The following is a 20196-nucleotide window of genomic DNA, read 5'->3' on the forward strand; positions in this document are numbered from 1 at the left end:
CTTTGAAGATGATGGCGACACCTCCTCCTACTTGGTTGGTGCGGTCTTTTCTGGAGATCTTGTAGCCTTCGGGGATGGCGGTAGCGATGTCTGGAGCAGAGGAGGCGTTCATCCATGTCTCCGTGATGAAGGCGACGTCCGGGGCTGTGGAGTCCAGGAGGTCCCAAAGTTCAACGGCGTGCTTGTGGACGGAACGAGCGTTGACCAGGATGCACTTGAGGTGGTTGATGGCGCGTGGGCTTGTGGTCGTGGTAGTTGCGTGGTGGAAGACGCGTTTGCAGGAGTTGCAGGCGAAGGGTCCATGGGTGCGTTTGGGGTGAGCTAGGAAGCAGGTTTTGGAGCGCCCTGGGTTGAGGGCGTGGAGGGTGGTGGGGTCGTAGCGGATCAGCGGGGCTTGGGGGAGCTGGGGACCAGGGGGGTCTTTCTCTCCTTCTTAAAGGCTTTCTTGCAATGAAAGTAAGGTAGAAGACACCTGTAATTGTTGAAACCTTGTGCTCTTAGTGTTTCACTTTATGGAATTCAGTGTTGCCATCTGAATAAGGTTGCACTGGGGCCAGGACCTGTGTTATGTGTACACTGCCCGTTGTTTAACAGAGTGATGGTATTTTATATCTGCTTGCCCCAGCTGAGTTTGTACAGCTGCGAAGTGCAGCAGATTTCTTATAATAAGTAAAAGATAAGTTTTCATTTGTTCCCATCTTTTTATTTTGTATATTATTAATGCATGTTTTCATTCAGCACCTGTACGGTAAACACTAAACATAGCTCTCTCAAGTGACCACGTGTAGTGCAGTTATTAACCGCCTCCTTCCTTTGAATAATTCGGACATGTATATTTCCTGCATTTTGCCAATTTTTATGTCTTTCTTGTTTTTTTTTTTTTTTAAGGGAATCATCCATGATTCGTAAGCTATGAATTTCATGTGTTGCTATGGCAATGTTGCCTCTAAAAAGGCTGATGATGTGTGGGTGCTTCGATTGAAAAAGGGGCACTTATCTAACAAAATGACTGAAAGTTTGCAAGATGTGAGTTAAGCAGTAACTGCTTATATCTGATGTTGCACGACTTAAGTCATAGCAAAGCTTGGCAAGACTTACTCCCAAAGCTGTAGGTTCAGTTGCATTACATTCAATAGCAGTACCACATTGGCAGAGCCAAAGCGTCAGCACTCGCATGTCAAAAGCAGAGACCTATTGGCTTTTCCAATTCTTGTTTTCAATGCCATCAAAACCAACACCCGCTTATCTTGCAGATAAGCTCATCTTGCCCCAAATGTTGACACCCCACAGTTTTTTTTCTAGATATTTGTACCATATGGAGAAATCCTAAGGTGCAGTCCATAGTGTGGGGAGGGCACTTTAACCTAGTGATTGATCCCACACTAGACTGCTAAGGAACACACCATTCAAATAACTGAATTTTCTGAAGGCACTGGGGGATATAATGGAGTTCTGTGTGTTGCAGGATATTTGGGGAAATGGGCACAAGAATTTACATTTTAGTCCGCACCACATGACTTGTCATCACAAATAAATTATTGCCTAACCTCTCAGAAGATGATATGCTGGATGGCTGAGGCAGTACACCTTCCATACACACTATCTGGCCACTTCCCAGTGAAACATACATTTACATTTCACAGCTCTAGACTATGCTGATCGGGCTAGAGGTTCCCAGCAAGATTCTTGTTAGACTCAGTGTTTAAGGAAGAGTTTTGGGTGGCTGTATTGGAATACTTTAAATTAAACATGGTTACTATTACTTGTTACGCCACACTATGGGAGGCTTTTAGGCTCTACATGAAGGGGTAGCAATATTCAAAGAGATTGCAACATTAGAGAACCCGGTTACACAAATGCTCCAACAGTTGTACCTGAAGAAACAACACCAGCTATTAGAATGCTACAGTGACCCAGCTGACCGAGACAACTAAATTTCTTAGGTAAATATGCACTGACCAGACGGTACTGTGAATTTGAGAGGCCTGGCAGGACATTGGCCTCGTTGCTTGGGAGGGAGCGGAGGAACTCGTATTTCACCCATAGATAATGATCAATGGGTAACCCTTAATGGACAATGAGTATGTGCTGGGTGAGTTGGTACAATGTTATTCCTGCTTACACACCTCCCCTATGGAGGAATCCACAAAAGCTGTTCACCATTACCTATGATGTGGCTGTTGTGTGCTTTTATGATTGACAGGCAGTTCCTAAGCCACGCTATTAAAGGCTGAGTACGCTTGCAATCGCTAGATATATGTGAGAATCTGTCTGATTTATTTGTTAATAAGAACATTAACCTAATACACAAACTTCTCCAGACAGTAGCCAACACCCCTGAGAAAGTACTCAGGCCACCTAGGCAGACCTGATTGTCCTATTTCTTAGTTTCTGAGAATCAAGCCTCAGAAGTTCTTGTCCCTAGGACCTTCTTTTCTCCTTTGGACATGTGCTCTGTTCACCAACCTAAGAGGATTAGTACCACTACCATCCCTTACCTGACTGTATTGTACTACTGGGAAACAACAAGTTCCATGAGACCTTTTTCTTGAGGTACCCACCAGAGTAGTTGCAACTGGACCTGGACTGGACCTTGCCGGTGGCTTCTGCTTGAGTGAGCTCTGACCCCTCAACTATTAGGACCATTTGCTACATCTAACTGGACTCCTCCTACAACTCTTGAAAATTTGTGATACGTAAAAAACATTGTCACTTTTAGCTGCCGGAGGCGCGGGCCCAACCACTAGAACCAATGTGGCGAAGGTCAAACTTCATTAGGCTGAAGAAACCAGTTTCTCCCCCTTACTGCTTCTCCACAGCAGGAAATCCATTTCATTAGGATTCTGAAGTCTGAAAATGAAAGTAAGGGCCTGACTTAGGCCTTTGCGGAGGGAAATACTTCATCACAAATATGATGGATATCCCCGTCTGCAGTATTATGATCCCTTTGCATACTATGGAGATCAAAGTACGGCAGACAGTATATCTGTTACATTTGTGATGGAGTATTCTATCCGCCGAGGTCTAAATCAGGCCCTAAGTTCTAATATAAAATCTTGACCTAGGAAAAAACTGTATCTGACTGGCACTCTATTGCAGCTACTGTGCAATCGTACTTTGGTCCCGGTTGCCCACGATCAGTGACTACTGTTGGCGTTTTACAGTTTCTTGCCACTTTTCTTTAAAAAATATTAAACAATTCCCATCTCAGGTTCCCCTGATTGGATTATAGTCACTTGTTTTATTAGATGTTAACCTATTTTTTTATAAATGGGAGTGGAAGTTTTGTGTTGTGTTTGTGATTTAGTAATTGATTTTTACTTGTATATGCTCTACACATTTTCTGTAAGGTACGCCTGTGTGCTCTGTGCTATAGCAGCCAGGGGTTGAGCTTGGGTTTACATTGCTGAAACCTTTGCGTCGACCTAACAGGTTTGTGATTTTATTAGGTGTGGTGGACTACCATCCACTCCAACTAATGATTCATTTTCTTACAGAATGTAAAGCTAGCAGGGATGTTTCACATGCTGTGCCTGTTGTGGGTGTGAGTGAAGCTTGCACTGTAGCTCCGGGTGCACTTTCTGTTCCCTACAGGAGACACTTTGATCTCAGGAGTACTCCGTTAAAGGACCTGCTATCTTTTGGGGAAGAGACTGAACAAACAGGACCTAGGCGGTTGTTACCAGGAGCACAGTGATTCCAGTGGTTGAGCCACTACCGGCTTCTTCACCATTGAAAACTCATTTTCCGCTTCTCAACACCAATGGAAATGCCAGTGGGGGGGTGGGGTCCAGTTATGGAATCAAAGGCAAGGGCAGTGGAACTACCCTCCTACTAGGGTGGGCACGACAGCAGTCCCGGGCAGGAACACTACTGACATTGACCCTGCTCCATTGGGGACATTAGTTATTTTTGAAGATTTTGACACTTTGGAGGCCTAGTGTATCATACATGGGAGTTGTGGTGGGAAAAATGTCTGCCACACAGCAGGCATTTTAAAAAGAGGCCCTTTTTCCAGGGACACTACAAACTCTGTTTTCCCTTTGCCGTGACCTTGATTGCTGAAATGCCTGCTGATAGAAAGGATAAGGCTGTAAGGACCTCATCAGGGTACCTTGTGGAGGGGGTAAAGATTTTTTTATGCCACTGTTCGAGATGCCCAGAGAGGAAACATGACTTCAAAGCCCGCTCACTTTTAGTGCTTGGCTACATTTACTGCGTATGTCCTAAAATGTGCCTGTGGCAAGCCAAAGTTTGGGAGCCCAATTTATATTCACGGATTTCGAAACGTACTCCAGAAACTTACAACACTTACAGTAGTCTCTAGCTCTGCGATCACCCTACGCCGTATGGAGATGGATAACCGAAGGGCCGGTGTGTTGAGGTTCTACACAGTAGATATGGTTGGACTCAGTTGTCAGGAGTGTTTAATCCCAAGACCGGAGGGTGACCTGTCTGTCAGTTCATAAGGGGGATGTGTGGCACAAGGCCGGTTTAGGCCCTCAGAGTAGGTGCTGTTCCTTATTCAGAGTACACATATTTGGAGGACAGGCCTATATAGTCTGACTCTCGGTGTAAAACTCAGCTGGTTCAGGAACGTGTGTCTCCTGCTCCTGTTTGTTTCCTTCTTGGTCTGCCCTGTGTTTTACCTTATCATTTGAGAGTCCCCTGGTGATGCGGCTTGCATCTTCAGAGGTGTTTGACTGCAGATTCTGAGCTCTGCTGTTTAAGGGTGCACCCAAATATACCCACTGTCATAGAGATGGCTTGCTACTGTCCCCTCATACCAGACTGTGGGGTAACAGGCAGTGGATGCCAGTTGTATTCCAGTTGTGGGGCACATCCTTGTTACCTGTACCCCTGGTGGGTTGGTGAAACATTTGCGCAATTCCTCATAATTTGTGTTAGTTCTAACTCATTCTTCAGTGAACACTATTTGTTTCACAGGTGCATGGGGTCACGAGACTGCGTGCATGGCGTTTCTTACTCCACGTACAGTGCACACAATGGGTTGGGTGTTGCATATTTGCCTGGGGCCAAAAGACGGCATGCATGCATCTTGCTCCGCACCCACTGCACACCATGTGTTGTGTGTTTCTTGTGCATGGTGCTAGGAGACTGCGTGCATGGGGCATCTTACTCTGCGCACAGTGCTCACCGTGTGTTGTGTATTTCACATGTGCATGGTGCTAGGAGACTGTATTCCTGGTGCATCTTATTCTGCAACCAGAAAATCAACCTTATTCGCATGACATTCCATGAACAGCTTGTTGTCAAAAGTGACCCCCAAGTTGCAGACTGATTAGGACTCTGTCAGCTCTTCATCAGTTGGCACTGGCCAGAAGTGTGACAGAAGTACAACAGGGACTTTATCTGTTGAACAGCACAAAAAATTGCTTTTGTCCCCATTAAATCTGAGGGAGTTAATGTTCAGCCAGCTGATTATGTCATTCATGCAATTATGAAAATCTTTGACGGAGGTCTTCTGGTTGCTATTGAGTGACAAAATTAGTTGCGTGTCATCAGCATAGTTGACTCATTTAATGTTTTGGGTTTTGATGAGAGTAACTAGATGACCGCTGAAGTTTGGTAGCGCCCTGCCCCTTTGTTGCAGCCCCAGGAAGTCCTTATGGGAACTGCACCCTTTCCAGCACTTAGCCTTCCTTCATTAACTGTGAGTCCAGTTAAATGGTCAACTGGTCATCTCTTGTATTTGTGTTTATTGAGGTTTATGGGAGAGAGCCAAACTTAGAATGAACTTGCTACATAGCGCCAATTGAAGTACATAAGTTAAAATATACTGGGCTGACACCTTTTAAACACTTAAACCATGAAACCAAGAGAAAAACACATCTTTATAAATAGACAAACTATAGAGACTGTGGCCAGGTCTAGAGGTGGCTAGAGAGTTGAGATGGTTAAGCGGAAGAACTTCAGAGTTCAGTCAAGTGACCTTTCAGTGCTAACTTATATGCAGTAAATCACTGGGTAGCTCATATCTGAGTATGGAGTGTCCCAAGATACAGATCAAAGCATCTGATTAAAAAAATGAATACAACGAGGCCTCGTAAGTGGAGATTACATTTTCGGAGAGGAGTGTGCAGTTGCATTAGGGCAGGTACACAACACTGGGTTATGTTGCGAGTAGCTTTGAACCTTTGTAAGGATGAGTAAAATGTATTGGGTTGGAGCCTGCAGAGAGACCTCTTTCTTGATGTCTGTGGGATGTGATGCATGAGTGATTTACTGAGGGCCAGGTATCACAGTGTTCTAGAGGCAGAACCGATGTCTTATTTTAGAAAGAAAAGGCCCCTTTAGGAAGCTGATTAGAAACCTCTTACAACAATACAGTGTGTCCATCTGTAAATCTGAGGCTGGATGTGTCTGATGTTAAGAAGTTAGAACCTCATGGTGGTGGTGGGGAAATGAATAAATGTAGGAAATAAACAATAATCCTAGACTTATGATTGAAGGTTTGTTAACGCCTCCCTTCATGATAATTTATTACACATCAGGACTCGTTTTAGGCCAATGAATCTTTTGACCCAGTTGAGAGACACCTTAGGACGAGATAGCTAATCAATATGTCAATCAATACGTCAATAATGTCATCAATATTTATCACAACAATACATTTCACTTTAGTCAAAGACATTAATCAATTCAAGACACCACCATGACCTGACAGTCATGAATAACAACACCAGTTTAGTAGACTTTTATGAGTTTTATTCCCTATTAGTTACAATTCTAAAAGCAGATGTGTTAATCTCAAAACCAAGAAACACAATCACATCACAATATGGCAACTCTGATAAGATTTCACTAAGGCAAGAATCGCGAACATCAGAACATAACACGGCCTGTACATAAATCAACTTTAGCAGAGTATCATTAACACGTCTGTTCAACAAAGCATAGTTTCAGTCGTTTGTCTATTTGCGTCAATTTTTAGTGAACCCCTGTCCTAACCACTGATTAGCATTAGCATGTTGGGCTTCATGCAAAACAATTTAGAACACCAATTTGGAAAACATCTAGCTACGGTCTCTGTCAAAAGTAAGCAGTTGGTACCTAGAAAGGAAAAGCAAACAGACAAATCACAATATCATTGTCATAGTTACCCTCCAAGGTTTAGGTCAGCACTCAGGTTCAGTCTTCGTCTTCAGGACATCAGTTGATTCACCATCAGTCAGAACTCAGCTCTGGGGCAAAAGGAGCACTTCCCTCATAAGGAGGCAAAGTGTAAAATGTGCAAATCTAAAGAAAGGATGGTTCTAAGAAAATCAGCAAAGTCACCAAACAAAGTGACAAAGTTTCTGGATAAAATCAATAGCATTCCCTACCTAATTCTAAATGGCCCCCGTGTCATGGGTTTTTATACCTTTTTCGTAGTACATTCCCCAACAATTTTATTGGCTTACAGTTATACCCCACTATCTTTACCCTATTAGAAAACTGATTATGTCATTAATCTTTCACCCCATATTATTTTACAGACATTTTAGGTAGCACGTCCGGTATGATTTAATCCTTTTGTAATTCTTTGCACATCTTTTGGTCAGTAGCTCCATTGTCTTCACCGGTTTAAACGACCTTGTACATTACATTAATCTACACTGTTGCATCTTGTCTAATATTTTCTACAAGCAATGTGAATTTTCATGAGAACGGGTCCACTATGTTTGGAGAAAAACAAGAGGTCATGTCCTTTTGTGAGTCAGCACACTGCACGTTAGGAAAAATACATTTAATATGAGAACCGGGCAGCTAGGCTTCGGCTCATGCTAACTTAAGGCCTACAAGATTCATTTAGCATAACTGTAATAACATAATCATTAATAATTAGTGCAAAACAACACTTTAATATAATATTTTATCAACATTAGTCATATCTATTAGTTCCCGTATACATTGGTGGCCACTCCCCGTGGTCACATTTGAGGTGCACGTTTAAGCAAAATACATTAATACAATTTCTAAGTGGCATTATCACACATTAGTTCATAAACATTTCATATTAATATAGATTATATAAACTACGCTCTCTCAGGTTCATTAGAACATTGGAATGTTCGGATCTCCATTGCAGACAATGGAGTGCTCCGGGCTTTTACTGGCCGGTAAAACCCCGGAGCCAACATTCGAATGTTCTCTTTGTTCACAGCAAGAGCTGTGAACAAAGCCTCACGGAGCCCGAGGGGATTTTAATCTACCCGGGCTTCATGAGGAATTTGTTTTATTTAATAGAACATTCTGCCACTCATATTTAATAGAACATTCTGCCACTCATATTTAATAGAACATTCTGCCCCAAGTGGCAGAATGTTCTAATAGCCTTAGAACCCGCCGTAGCGGGCTCTACTGGCCATTGAAGACCGTCTCCCTTGTTAAAAACGAGTTCTAAGGCTATAGTGGACTGTCATTCCCCGTTCAGGTAGGCCACAAGGCAGACTGGAGCTACTGGACTCTAACAGTGGTGGGTGAGGTTGTTTGCCACCAGTGTCCTGGGATTCAGCCTACTGTGGATCTGCAAACTGGGACAAGAAAAACCCTTTCCGGACTTGACTGTCAGGGTAGAGCTGTCCACGGCGTCTCAGGGTGTGGAAAGCAGAGACTCAGAAATCTACAGTCACACAATAGGAACAACAGTGTAATGTGCAGCATAATGTGTGTCTTTTTAGACAATGATAAGTTTGTAAATCATAACAGAACTAAATACTGTTCCGACAGAGTAAGCATCTACTCGGATGCACTACGGGGTCTACTGGGTTACTTAAAGAATGAAAACATAGAAGTAATCATGGTTTAAGCTCGGGTGCAAACTCGCTTACAAGGATTTTGTGATCCATAGATCAGTACGGAGCAAATTACTATTAATTTCCTATGTGAGTTTAGCAATGTCTGATAAATTGTCCACTTTGTTAGCCAAAAGTTCACAGTGAGAGTCTCTCAGGCATGTGGAATTACCAGATGTGGTGTGCAATCAAAATGACCAAGCACTAATTTGTGGGTGAATAAGGCATGCAGCAAGTTATTGTGTAAACAGGCACCTGTTCAGGCAATGTTGCCTTCTCTCCATGGACAGCTGGCTTGTGCGGCAGTGTCTCCATGAAGACTCCCTCAGATGTCTGCGCCAGTAGCCACGGTGGAAGGATCTTCTACTTTGGCTCTGCATTGAAGGTGTTATTGCGGAAGTTCAGTGAAGATAGAGACAGCAAACGACATCTGCCTCTTTCTTCACGGCCGCCTCAGAATCACGCAGTCTTTATTTTGCATTTGTCAATGACAAATAGACACAGCCTTTAATCAGACTTGCTCAGAGGTAAGTCAGGGACACTGGGGGACCATGGGCACTTCACTGGTCTTCTTGACCCTCTCCCACATTGCTTCTGCGTCTTCTCGGCCACTGCTCAGAATGGGCACATGAGCTTCTCCTCCTTAATGGGGAGGCAGATATCTGCCAGACACGGCTCTCCCCCCTTCTCTGTTGCTGGAGCATATTGAATGCCCTAATTCTAGGCTGATGAACATTTAAATGCAGGATTTCTCTATGGACTCAAGTGACAATTAATCAACATAAATTTACAATGTAAACAATTTTGACACACAATTAGGACCCAAGATGGAAATAAAGTTAAAGGGTTGCGTATGTGTGAGAGCGAATGGGGGTGTGTGTATGTCAGTGCGAGAGGGAGTGTGTGTGTTTATGTCAGTGTGAGAGCGAGTGGAGGTATGTGTATGTCAGAAGGCAAGTCTGTTTTGCGAAACCTTTGATCTTAAATCAACCATCTCAATATCGACCAGTAAAAAGACACCTGTTGCACTAGTGGAAAGCTTGTCTACAATTGTTGACAACTTTCTTATCTGGAGATCATTCAAAATCACACCCACAGATAGTATCAATGCTCCAAAAATATCTCCTACAATTTCTGGATCACTAGCACCTCTCTTAGTTCTTGCATGTTCTTTCATTTTTCACACAGGATCATCCAGATGTTCCATGTGATGAATCTTTGGAAACACTATACCTAAGTAGCATGTCCCACACCACCTTTTAGACAACTTAAAGTAGGCACGATTTCAACAAATGAAATACACTCCAGGTATGGCAGAAACTTGTCCAGATAACATAAAAGTCCAACTGCTCTTAAACTCAACCACGTGTTCACACTTACTCTTTCCAGCAATCTTCATATCAGTCTTTGACTTTGCACTGTATATGCATAACCTCCCTTTATGTTGCCAGTCTAGTGTTAGGGCACAATGCTTTCCTGCATTTGAGTGTGCTTCTTCTTTCCTTTCCGAACCTTGTAATACTATACCCTTCTCTACCCTTTTTTCATTCCTCCTCTCCTGTCTTCAACTGCATTTCAACCTTTGTCAAAGAACATGTCAGATTGTTTTGAAACAGATAAAATGCACCAAATGTCATTGTAGGTTCAAAGAATACTCCAACTGTCTCTAAGTTCTTTGTTCTGGCATTCTTGTTCAAGTGTTTTAGGATGGAAACATCTGAAAAGATCAAGTTATAACTTGAACAATAATATTGAAAGTGTTCTTGATCATAGAGAAGGCTTGTCAGTAAGCTAAAGTAACACCATAGGTCATAGGAATACAGTGGTACGTTATCTCTTCTCCAGCTGATGCAGGTAATTGCATATAGACATAGCAATCCTTGGCATCCATAGAGCCAACAAACTCATTAAGCAATTTATAATACATGTTTGATGTAAGATCACCTACAGACGTGGCTATGTGTAATTCTTTCTCACTTAGTGAATGCATTCTATTGTCAACAGGAACTGGTGTAGTAGAGGGACTTGTGGATGTAATGTATCCTGCTCTAAGAGGTCTAAGTGAACTAAACCCTGTAAGCAAAGCAATCATTACTATAGTTGCCACTACCAACACTCCTGTGCATATGCATGTGTCTATTATTGTTTACAGGTTCCAAGATTTCTCTCAATTCAGACCATTTAGCAAGACGCAGCAGCAGCAGTAGTCTCTTGAAGTCTCTTAGTCGAGCAAATCAGTAGCAAGCAATTGTCTTTGCAACAAAGTTCAAATGTTAATTGCAATATCTTTCTTAGTCTTCCTTAAACAGACTTCTAAATGACAACCCTAAAATGAATTCTGCATACACGGACCTTGGTACTCTTCTTTACTCTCTACAAGATCTGGCAAATGTTTCTTATAAATGTGCAATTCAGATTCACTAATAATCTCATGCAGGATATAGTGCCTCAGTCTATCAAGTGGTACTGCAATCTCAAAGCTCAGTTCTGCCACTAAGTTCACACTCAGCTGAATTCAAAGTGTTAAAACAAAAGAATCCAAATTCTCTCTCCCAGACATTTGCAGCTAGATACGTCCATTGAGGTGAGGCGTACCTCCGGCAAGGTACCCTTGCTCTCTTTGATCTCGGGACTACTGGCCCTTCACCATCACTGTCACTTTGGTCAAACTCCTCAGTCTCTTCCGTAAATGTTTGTGGGACTTGCACTTCAGGTTCAGTCTGTTCTCTTGGCCACTGGTCTCCAGGCATAACTCGCTTTGCTACAGCACTAAAAGCCGTATGTATCATTATTAGAAATAGCAGTTACCTAAATGCAATTCTCTGTGAATTGCAATTAGGTAATTGCTATTCCTAATGTATGAAGCTCCATGAGTTTCATTTAATGTTTCCTAATGGGTCACAAACCGACCTACCTTATTAATATTAATGAGGTAGGTCACCATTTGCGACCCATTAAGAAACACAAAAATCACACGGATGGTGGCCTGCCGGGGTCAGCAGTGTCTGTGATTCCTTTTAAATAAAGCAATCTTTATTTTTTTAATGCAGCCCGTTTTCCTTAAAGGAAAACAGGATGCATTAAAAAAAAGAAAAATTAAAAAGTTTCTTTTCATTTTTTAAGAAAGGTCACTGGTCCGTGGGACCACTACCTGCTTTAAAAAAAAACATTTTCGCTACCATTCACAAAGGGGACGGGGTCCCTTTGTGGCCCCTTCCCATTTGCCCTTTCCCATTTGTGAATGGGTTAGCACCTACTTAAAGTAGGTGGTAAAATGTGAATGTTTCGCGACTGCATTTCGGTCACAAAACATTCTTGCATACTGCTGCGATTCGATATTAGGCAGGGACGCCTTGAACACGCCCCTTCCTAATTCCGTATCGATATGTATTACCGGTTGCGAATGGCCCGATTCGCTTGCGACAATCTCTCATAACCAGAATGTATAGACTATTTGGACTCTTGGGTGGTCTGTAATCTTAATCCAATCAATGTCTTTAGGAGATACCTTTAGTTTCAAGATCTACATCACCTGATGATACTTCTTCATCACTATTGGAAATGGAGCTTTAGTTACTGGATGGTTCTGTCAAACTGTGTTCAAATCTTCACATAGAACTGAACATGATCATAACCTCCATCTGGAACTTCTCTCATTGGAAGCATTTGGACATCTTCTTTATCCTCATATGCTCCTATCCGAGGCATCTCTACCCTCACTTTCGTTGGTTCATTTATTACCCATCTTCATTCCCATTTATCTTATTCGCTCAATTTTCAAATGTAGCCAATTAATTCCCTGAACTGTAATTTCACTTCCAGAGGCGTCATGTTCGCAATATTTTGATCACTAAAACTCAAGCAATCACTTCTCTGTACAGCCTTGAACTTATCCAAATCAATTTCATATTTCCGGGCTAATTCATCTAATCTAGTAAACGCTCAACTGTCTCGCTTCTTAGAAGAAAACAACATACTCAACGCCTCCCAGTCTGGATTCCGCAAGAACCACAGCACTGAGACCGCCCTCATCGCCTGCAAAGATGACATCGGTCTTGCCCATCGCCCTCATCCTCCTAGACCTCTCTGCAGCTTTCAACAATGCATGCCACCAAACCCTCCGCGCACGCCTTTTCGACGCCGGAATTCGACACAAGGCCCTGGACTGGCTCACCTCCTTCCTCGCCAAAAGAACCCAAAGAGTTCGCCTCCCTCCTTTCTGGTCTACAGCCACCAAGATCATCTGTGGGGTCCCCCAAGGATCCTCCCTCAGCCCCACCCTCTTCAACCTCTACATGGCTCCTCTCGCCAACATCCTTCGCCCCCACGGCATCACCCTCATCTCATACACAGTCGACACCCAGCTCATCATCTCCCTCACCAGGAACCCAGCCGCCGCCAAGATTAACCTGCACGGCGGACTCCTCGACGTCGCCAAATTGATGACAGCAAGCCACTTCAAATTAAACTCAAACAAAACAGAGATCATCATATTCGGCCCCAACAAGACAGCATGGAACGACTCCTGGAGGCCCACCACCCTCGGACCACCCCCAACACCCACCACCCACGCACGCAACCTTGGCATCGTTCTAGACTCATCTCTCTCCATGACCCAGCAAATCAATGCCATATCATCCTCTTGCTTCAACACCCTTCGCATGCTACGAAAGACTTTCAAATGGGTTCCGGTAGAAACAAGAAGAACAGTCACTCATGCCCTCATCAGCAGCAGACTGGACTACGGCAACGCCTTCTACGCAGGGACCACAGCAAAGCTTCAAAGAAAACTCCAGCTAATTCAGAACGCAGCCGCGCGTCTCATCCTCAACCTCCCTCGCCACAAACACATATCCTCCCACCTCAGATCCCTACACTGGCTTCCCATCAACAAAAGGATACTTTTCAAATTCCTCGTCCACGCTCACAAAGCCCTCCACAACACTGGACTGTCCTACCTCAACAAACGAGTAAACTTCCACATACCAACTCGACAGCTCCGCTCCGCTGACCTCACCCTCGCTACAGTCCCCCACATCCAACGCACCACCTCCGGCAGCAGATCCTTCTCCCACCTCGCTGCCAAGACCCGGAACTCCCTCCCCACCAACCTACGCAAGACCCAGGACCTCCTAACCTTCAGAAAGCACCTTAAAATATGGCTTTTTGAGCAGTAACCGGCAACCCCCCCCCTCCCCTCCCAGTGCCTTGAGACCCTAACGGGTGAGTAGTGCGCTTAAGAAATTATTTGATTGGTTGATTGATATGTTGCACTGTAAGTGTAACTTGTGTTTCTTTCTTCTGTATTCACTACTTATGCTCTCACAACCTTGGGTTCCAGGCTCCCTATCTACACAGTGCCCAAGAGCTGTTTCACCCCGTCTGGAATGCAATTCAAACTGATTTCCTACCTCATTACTGTAAATGCTTTCTTTCTGCAAAGACAATGGTCATAAATATTATTTCTTTGTGTTCATTTACAATCTCTAACTCTATTTCTACAGGTCACTCAAACACGAACCACAAAAGAAATGTACTTTAGTGCAACACGATGGACCTGATGAAAGGGGTGATTTTGAAGAAAGATTCTACATTCTGGAGCTGTAAAAAGAAACACATTCTTTGCACCAGGACTGGTGAGGAACGTGGAGCAAAAGAAACTGCTGAATGTCAAATTGATTTCCCAGATCTCCTATGTTCATTGTAAGTTGTCCAGTCCCCAAAGTAAAATGACCAGAAGCAATTGACAAATTTGCCATTTCAAGGTATGTAAGAACTAAGAACATTGACAACAGTTGATATCCATGTAGTGCACTTGAAAGCAGACTAATCAGTGTTGTAAAATTCATCGGATTGTATGAGGAACGCCTCCCTAGCAAAGCAGTATCCATACATAGTAAAATTGATCGGATGGTATGAGGAACGCCTCCCTAGCAAAGTAGTATCCGTACATATGATGTGACAGAATTTTCAGGACAACCAATCACCTCAGTATAAAAGAGCAGTATTTCGTCTATGTTTCCTGTGATTTAAGAGGAGAGAAAACATTATTTAAAAGAAAGAAATTCTTTCCCTGTTGCCACTACAGCAAAATCTCTGGATTATCAATTTTAATATAGAAGGATTTTCTCCAACAACTCTGTCTCTTGGGTTGATCCGAGTTGTTTTGCAGTGTCCCAGCCTACCAAACTAAATCATGTATCCTGTTGCTTTAACCACAAAGCAAAACAACTTGATAGAAAGCGAAAAAGGGCCCAGTGTTACTCTATTGATAATCCATAAAATCAATGTTGCATATCCTAATCCCTGATCATTACTTGTATGAGCACATTTATTTATCATGTGAGCACTAAACACCAAAGAACTTTCAGTGCTTTTAAACTCCGAAATCAAATGCGATAAACTGGAGTCACAAAATGAGTCTAATTCTACTTGAGAGCACTCACCTCGGCATAACTTGGAGAAATTGGTTCCATGAGAGACATCTTATAAATGCAAGGGGTCCTCTGTGAAAATGGATAAGACAAGTTAGATAGGCTGCCTTTAATGGTAGGAAAACTTATCTCCAGATAAGCTATCATTAGCTAAGAACAAATGTTTGGCAGAGTATGTGCAGTCTATTTTAGAAGTTAATGCTGAGTGTAACATAAACAAGTGTAGACTCTGGAACCGTATTCAGTCTTAAAATGGCATGTATCCAGGAACACACTCTACATGAAGACACATACATCTCAAATAAGAGCAGTGAATGTGAGACCAGCTTTTGTTATCAACCTCACCTCACTAAACACGAGAAACCTCACACTGCACAAAAACCTTATCAGTGCCCTGAATGCCAGAAAGGTTTCCATCACAAATCCTCTCTCATCCAACATGTGAGAATCCACATTGGGCACAAACCTTATCAGTGCTCTGTGTGCCAAAAAAGTTTCATTCGGAAATCTGGTCTCACTCAACATGAAAGAACCCACACTGGACACAAACCATATCAGTGCTCTGAATGCTGGAAAAGCTTCAGTCAGAAAAAGACTCTTACTGAACATGAGAGAACTCACACTGGACAAAAACCATATCAGTGCTCTGAATGTTCGAAAACTTTCAGTCATCAATCTGTTCTCGCTCAACATGCGAGAACTCACACTGGACAAAAACCATATCAGTGCTCTGAATGCCAAAAAAGATTCTGTCACATATCTGGTTTAACTCAACATGAGAGAACTCACACCGGACAAAAACCATATCAGTGCTCTGAATGTCAGAAATGTTTCTGTAGCAGATCCAGTTTAATTGCACATGAGAGAACTCACACCGGGCACAAACCTTATCAGTGCTCTGAGTGCCAAAAAAGTTTCAGTTGGAAATCTAGTCTCAATCAACATGAGAGAACCCATACTGGGCACAAACCATATCGGTGCTCTGAATGCTCGAAAAGCTTCAGTCAGAAAGTGACTCTTACTAAACATGAGAGAACTCACACTGGACAAAAACCATATCAGTGCTCTGAATGCTCGAAAAGCTTCAGTCATCAATCTGTTCTCGCTCAACATGAGAGAACTCACACTGGACAAAAACCATATCAGTGCTCTGAATGCCAAAAAAGCTTCAGTCAGAAATCTGGTCTAACTCAACATGAGAGAACTCACACTGGACAAAAACCTTATCAGTGCTCTGAATGCTGGAAAAGCTTCAGTCAGAAATCTGGTCTTGCTCAACATGAGACAACTCACACTGGAGAAAAACCGTATCAGTGCTCTGAATGCCAAAAAAGCTTCAGTCGGAAATCTGGTCTCATTCAACATGAGAGTACTCACACTGGACAAAAACGTTATCAGTGCTCTGAATGCTGGAAAAGCTTTAGTCAGAAAATAACTCTCACTAGACATGAGAGAACTCACACAGGGCAAAGACCTTATCAGTTATCTGAATGCTGGAAAAACTTCAGTGGGAAAATAAATCCCACTAGACATGAGAGAACTCACACTGGACAAAAACCTTTTCAATGCAATGAATGCCAGAAAAGATTCAGTCTCAAAGCCAGTCTCGTTCGACACAAGAGAATCCACACTGGGTAAAAACCTTATCATTGTTTTAAATGCCAGGAAAACATCAGTCAGAGATTCAGTGCGTTTCAACATGAGAGAGCTCTCAACCAGAAAAAAGATATTTCAGTGCTCTCAGTGTGACAAAAGTTTCAGTTGTAAATGCAACCTATCTACATGACAGAGACAATGTGGAAAACTAAACATGCTCACTGTTAACCCAGGGGATTAGGGTTGACATTGTAAAGCTTTAACATAAAGCAGCCAGAAGGATCTCAAGCCATTGATTGTCTTAATAACTGTCTAGTGAAACCCACATCGAGAAAAGAACATGCTTCCATGAGTCTAATTCCTTAGTAATTATTTGTGGCTTCATTCCATTCATTGTGTTTTGCTCCCTGCATACGGATTAGCTATGGCTCTGACCCGGAAAGTCCACTAGATCCTGAACTTTGAGACCACCTCCCTATGTTCAGGAATGCAAGTAACTTAAAACTCTTTCCAGCTTCAGTGAGCCTCACTAGGGAGCTGCAGCAGGAATTCCTTTGTCGTAGGTCTTTATGGGACAAACTCTGTTCATGTCTGTGCCACTTAAGGCTGATCAATGAGAAAAACTAAAGACGATGGAAGGACTGCTCATTAATCTCTGAAATGTACACTACCTCATACTCTGGATTTTGAATAACTACAGACAGGGCCAACCATATATAAACCATCTTTGGCACCACCCTAAGTAGTTGTAAACAATTCTGTTCTGAGGCGACACAGCCTAGTATGACAAAGATTCACCTTAGTGGCCTCTTTCCATTTCCTTATTGCTATAAATGAAACCACTGTCCCCTCTGCTGAGGAAAGTTTTCTGATCTTCAGAATCACATCAGATACATCCAGTAGAGTCTCACAAATAATCTGGCCTATTCAATAGACAATAGCACATCTAAAGTACTACAAAATGCTAGTCACAAACCTACTTATGGACATTCGGCCTCTCCTATTGTTTTCTGTGTGTAGATCGCTGCCCTGACTTCAGAGTCTCTGTACAATTAAGTATACATTTTAGTAGTAAATTTGGAAGGAACAGAGGGGAGTGACTGGAAAATACTTTTGACTAAAGGGGAGTGGTTAAGGGAGGATGAATGAGGGATTTCAGATGGGACATGCACTCAGTCACAAAAGAGTAAGCCCAGTGCTACTCATAAACTGAACTTCTAAAGTAAAGTACCTGCTGGCATAAAGGACCCCAATAGAGCCATAAATGTACTCCAGCTTAGAGCTGGAGTACGGCCAGGACACACATTCACTGGTACTGCAGCAGCATTCCCGAGAAAATAATGGAGGTAGGGACTTGGAATAAAACCCTATAGGAAATAATGCTAAATTAAATTATTTAAACAAGTTAAAAATCAATTTAGATGTATAGCATAATTGAGTTCTCCTTAATTCTGTACAGCACATTTAAAAATTAAAACAGTCTAAATGTATAGGTGGGAAATTTTTAAATTTAAACTTATAAAAAAGTTTAATTTTAATATATTTAAAACAAGTTTAAATTTAACAATATGATGTTGAGGCTATAACATATAAATATTTATAGTAATATTTTTCACACATTACATTTTTGTACTCCTCCTCAAATCTGCACTTTTGAAAAACTTTACACTTGTAAATGGTGAATACCCAAAAAGTAGATTACTCATGGGTATAAGCTACCATTGCGAATAGCCTCCAGGGTATCTGAAGTGGATGCTGGTACTTGGACTGCTGCTGGAGCAAATCGGAAGATCTTGCTCTAACACCAGATCACTTGTCTGAGGTATTTGTTTGACTAAGGAGCGGCAACAAATAACATGAAGTATTTATTCTGTACTTGCTACATCATTGGGCCTCATGAGGGACTCTTATCACAACTCTTTGATATTACAGTGCTATGATCATAACATTTCTCAATGTCCTTAACCCTGTTATCAGTAATTACTTCCATTCTCCTTCAGTTACTTGATCTTGTCATGTTTATCATCACATGGTTGTTAAAGTTACTTTGATGTTTACTGGTTCTGAGGTACTCTTATCCTTTGTGTGCATTTTTATATGATGCATAGTTTTTACCCTTGCTGTATGGCTGTAATGTATGCACCAAACCTGAGACTTCAGCATCTTGATCTGCCTTTATTGGTATTCTAGCTTTACACTAGGACAACTGAGTTTTGGGTCACTGATCAACCTTTGAACCTGCTGTGGTATATCTTGATGGTTACAAGTTTCATGTTCAAGCCCTCAGCGTGAGCTCCAGTACGCCTCTAGTTCTCACACCACGTTCTATGCTTTTGCTGGGATCATCAACCTCAAACATCTCCATAACTTGGAAGCTCTGAAGCCTTAGCAGCTGTTTTAACTGCCTGATGTTTCACGCATTTTCATGGCCGTAGAGTCAGGTTCGACTAGATGTCCAAACGCTACTTTATCATTTTGCACTTCAAGTCACTTCTGTGCAGCTCATCACCTTCTGAGACTGATTCAACCCAAAACCTTGCACCAAATGCCAGTGTTAATGACCACCGGAGACTAGTCTTTCCAGTACCCCCTAAGCATGGCTAATGAGGACAAGTACTGTTTTGTATGTGCCTTTACCATTGATTCAGTGGCTCTACTTTTTTTCAATTCATGTGCCCTTTTTTTTAGTTTTGAGTACATGACTTAACAGACTTTATTTTTTTAGGACTGTTGTTTTTGCTAATTAATAATCATTAAATCACAGACCTCTATTTGATTTTACCCCTGAATAATTATTAAATATTCTTGTTTTTCTAAACTTGGTTTGACTCTTGAAGTTCATGGTCTCTTTTTACTACACTGTATTCAAATTTGTGACTTCCACTGTTTTGTTTTACCTTCAAGCGTGCCTTAGGCCTTCCTGCTCAGCCCACACTACAAAAGCGAGCTAAGTTCACTTTAGTGAAAGACGCTGCTACCTTTGCTGACCAAAGTATGGGAAAAGCAAAGCAGACTGATTCCAAGAAGCAGCCCACCTAGCTGAAAATGTTAATGTGCAAGGTAGAATCTGCCCCGACTGCAGATGCAAAAAGTAAAAGCCACGAGGGGTGCTGGTGATAGTTGTGCCCCCAAATATTGACACTGGTGTCCTCTCTCAAACAGATGAAAGAGCTTAAGAAGCTAACTTGCAGACATTCATGTAAATAAGCTTCTCTGACCAGACACCTCAGGCTCTCATCTCTTTTAGTGCAGATGATAATGTGAGCACTGTAACATAATAACAAACAAGGGCTATTTTGAAAACAATTAGGCTCTCAAGTCACACAGTCACACAGTTGTAGTTATGTAGTTTACATTAATTTGCAGCA

General features: G+C 42.2%; 1 pseudogene; it reads left to right on the top strand.

Moving 5' to 3' along the window:
- Nucleotides 1-19609, top strand: part of LOC138299230 (zinc finger protein 850-like) — a 161856-nt pseudogene extending 142247 nt beyond the window's left edge.
- Nucleotides 19610-20196: the final 587 nt, after the last annotated feature.

Source organism: Pleurodeles waltl, chromosome 6 (genome assembly GCF_031143425.1).
Source record: "Pleurodeles waltl isolate 20211129_DDA chromosome 6, aPleWal1.hap1.20221129, whole genome shotgun sequence".
Taxonomy (NCBI): domain Eukaryota; kingdom Metazoa; phylum Chordata; class Amphibia; order Caudata; family Salamandridae; genus Pleurodeles; species Pleurodeles waltl.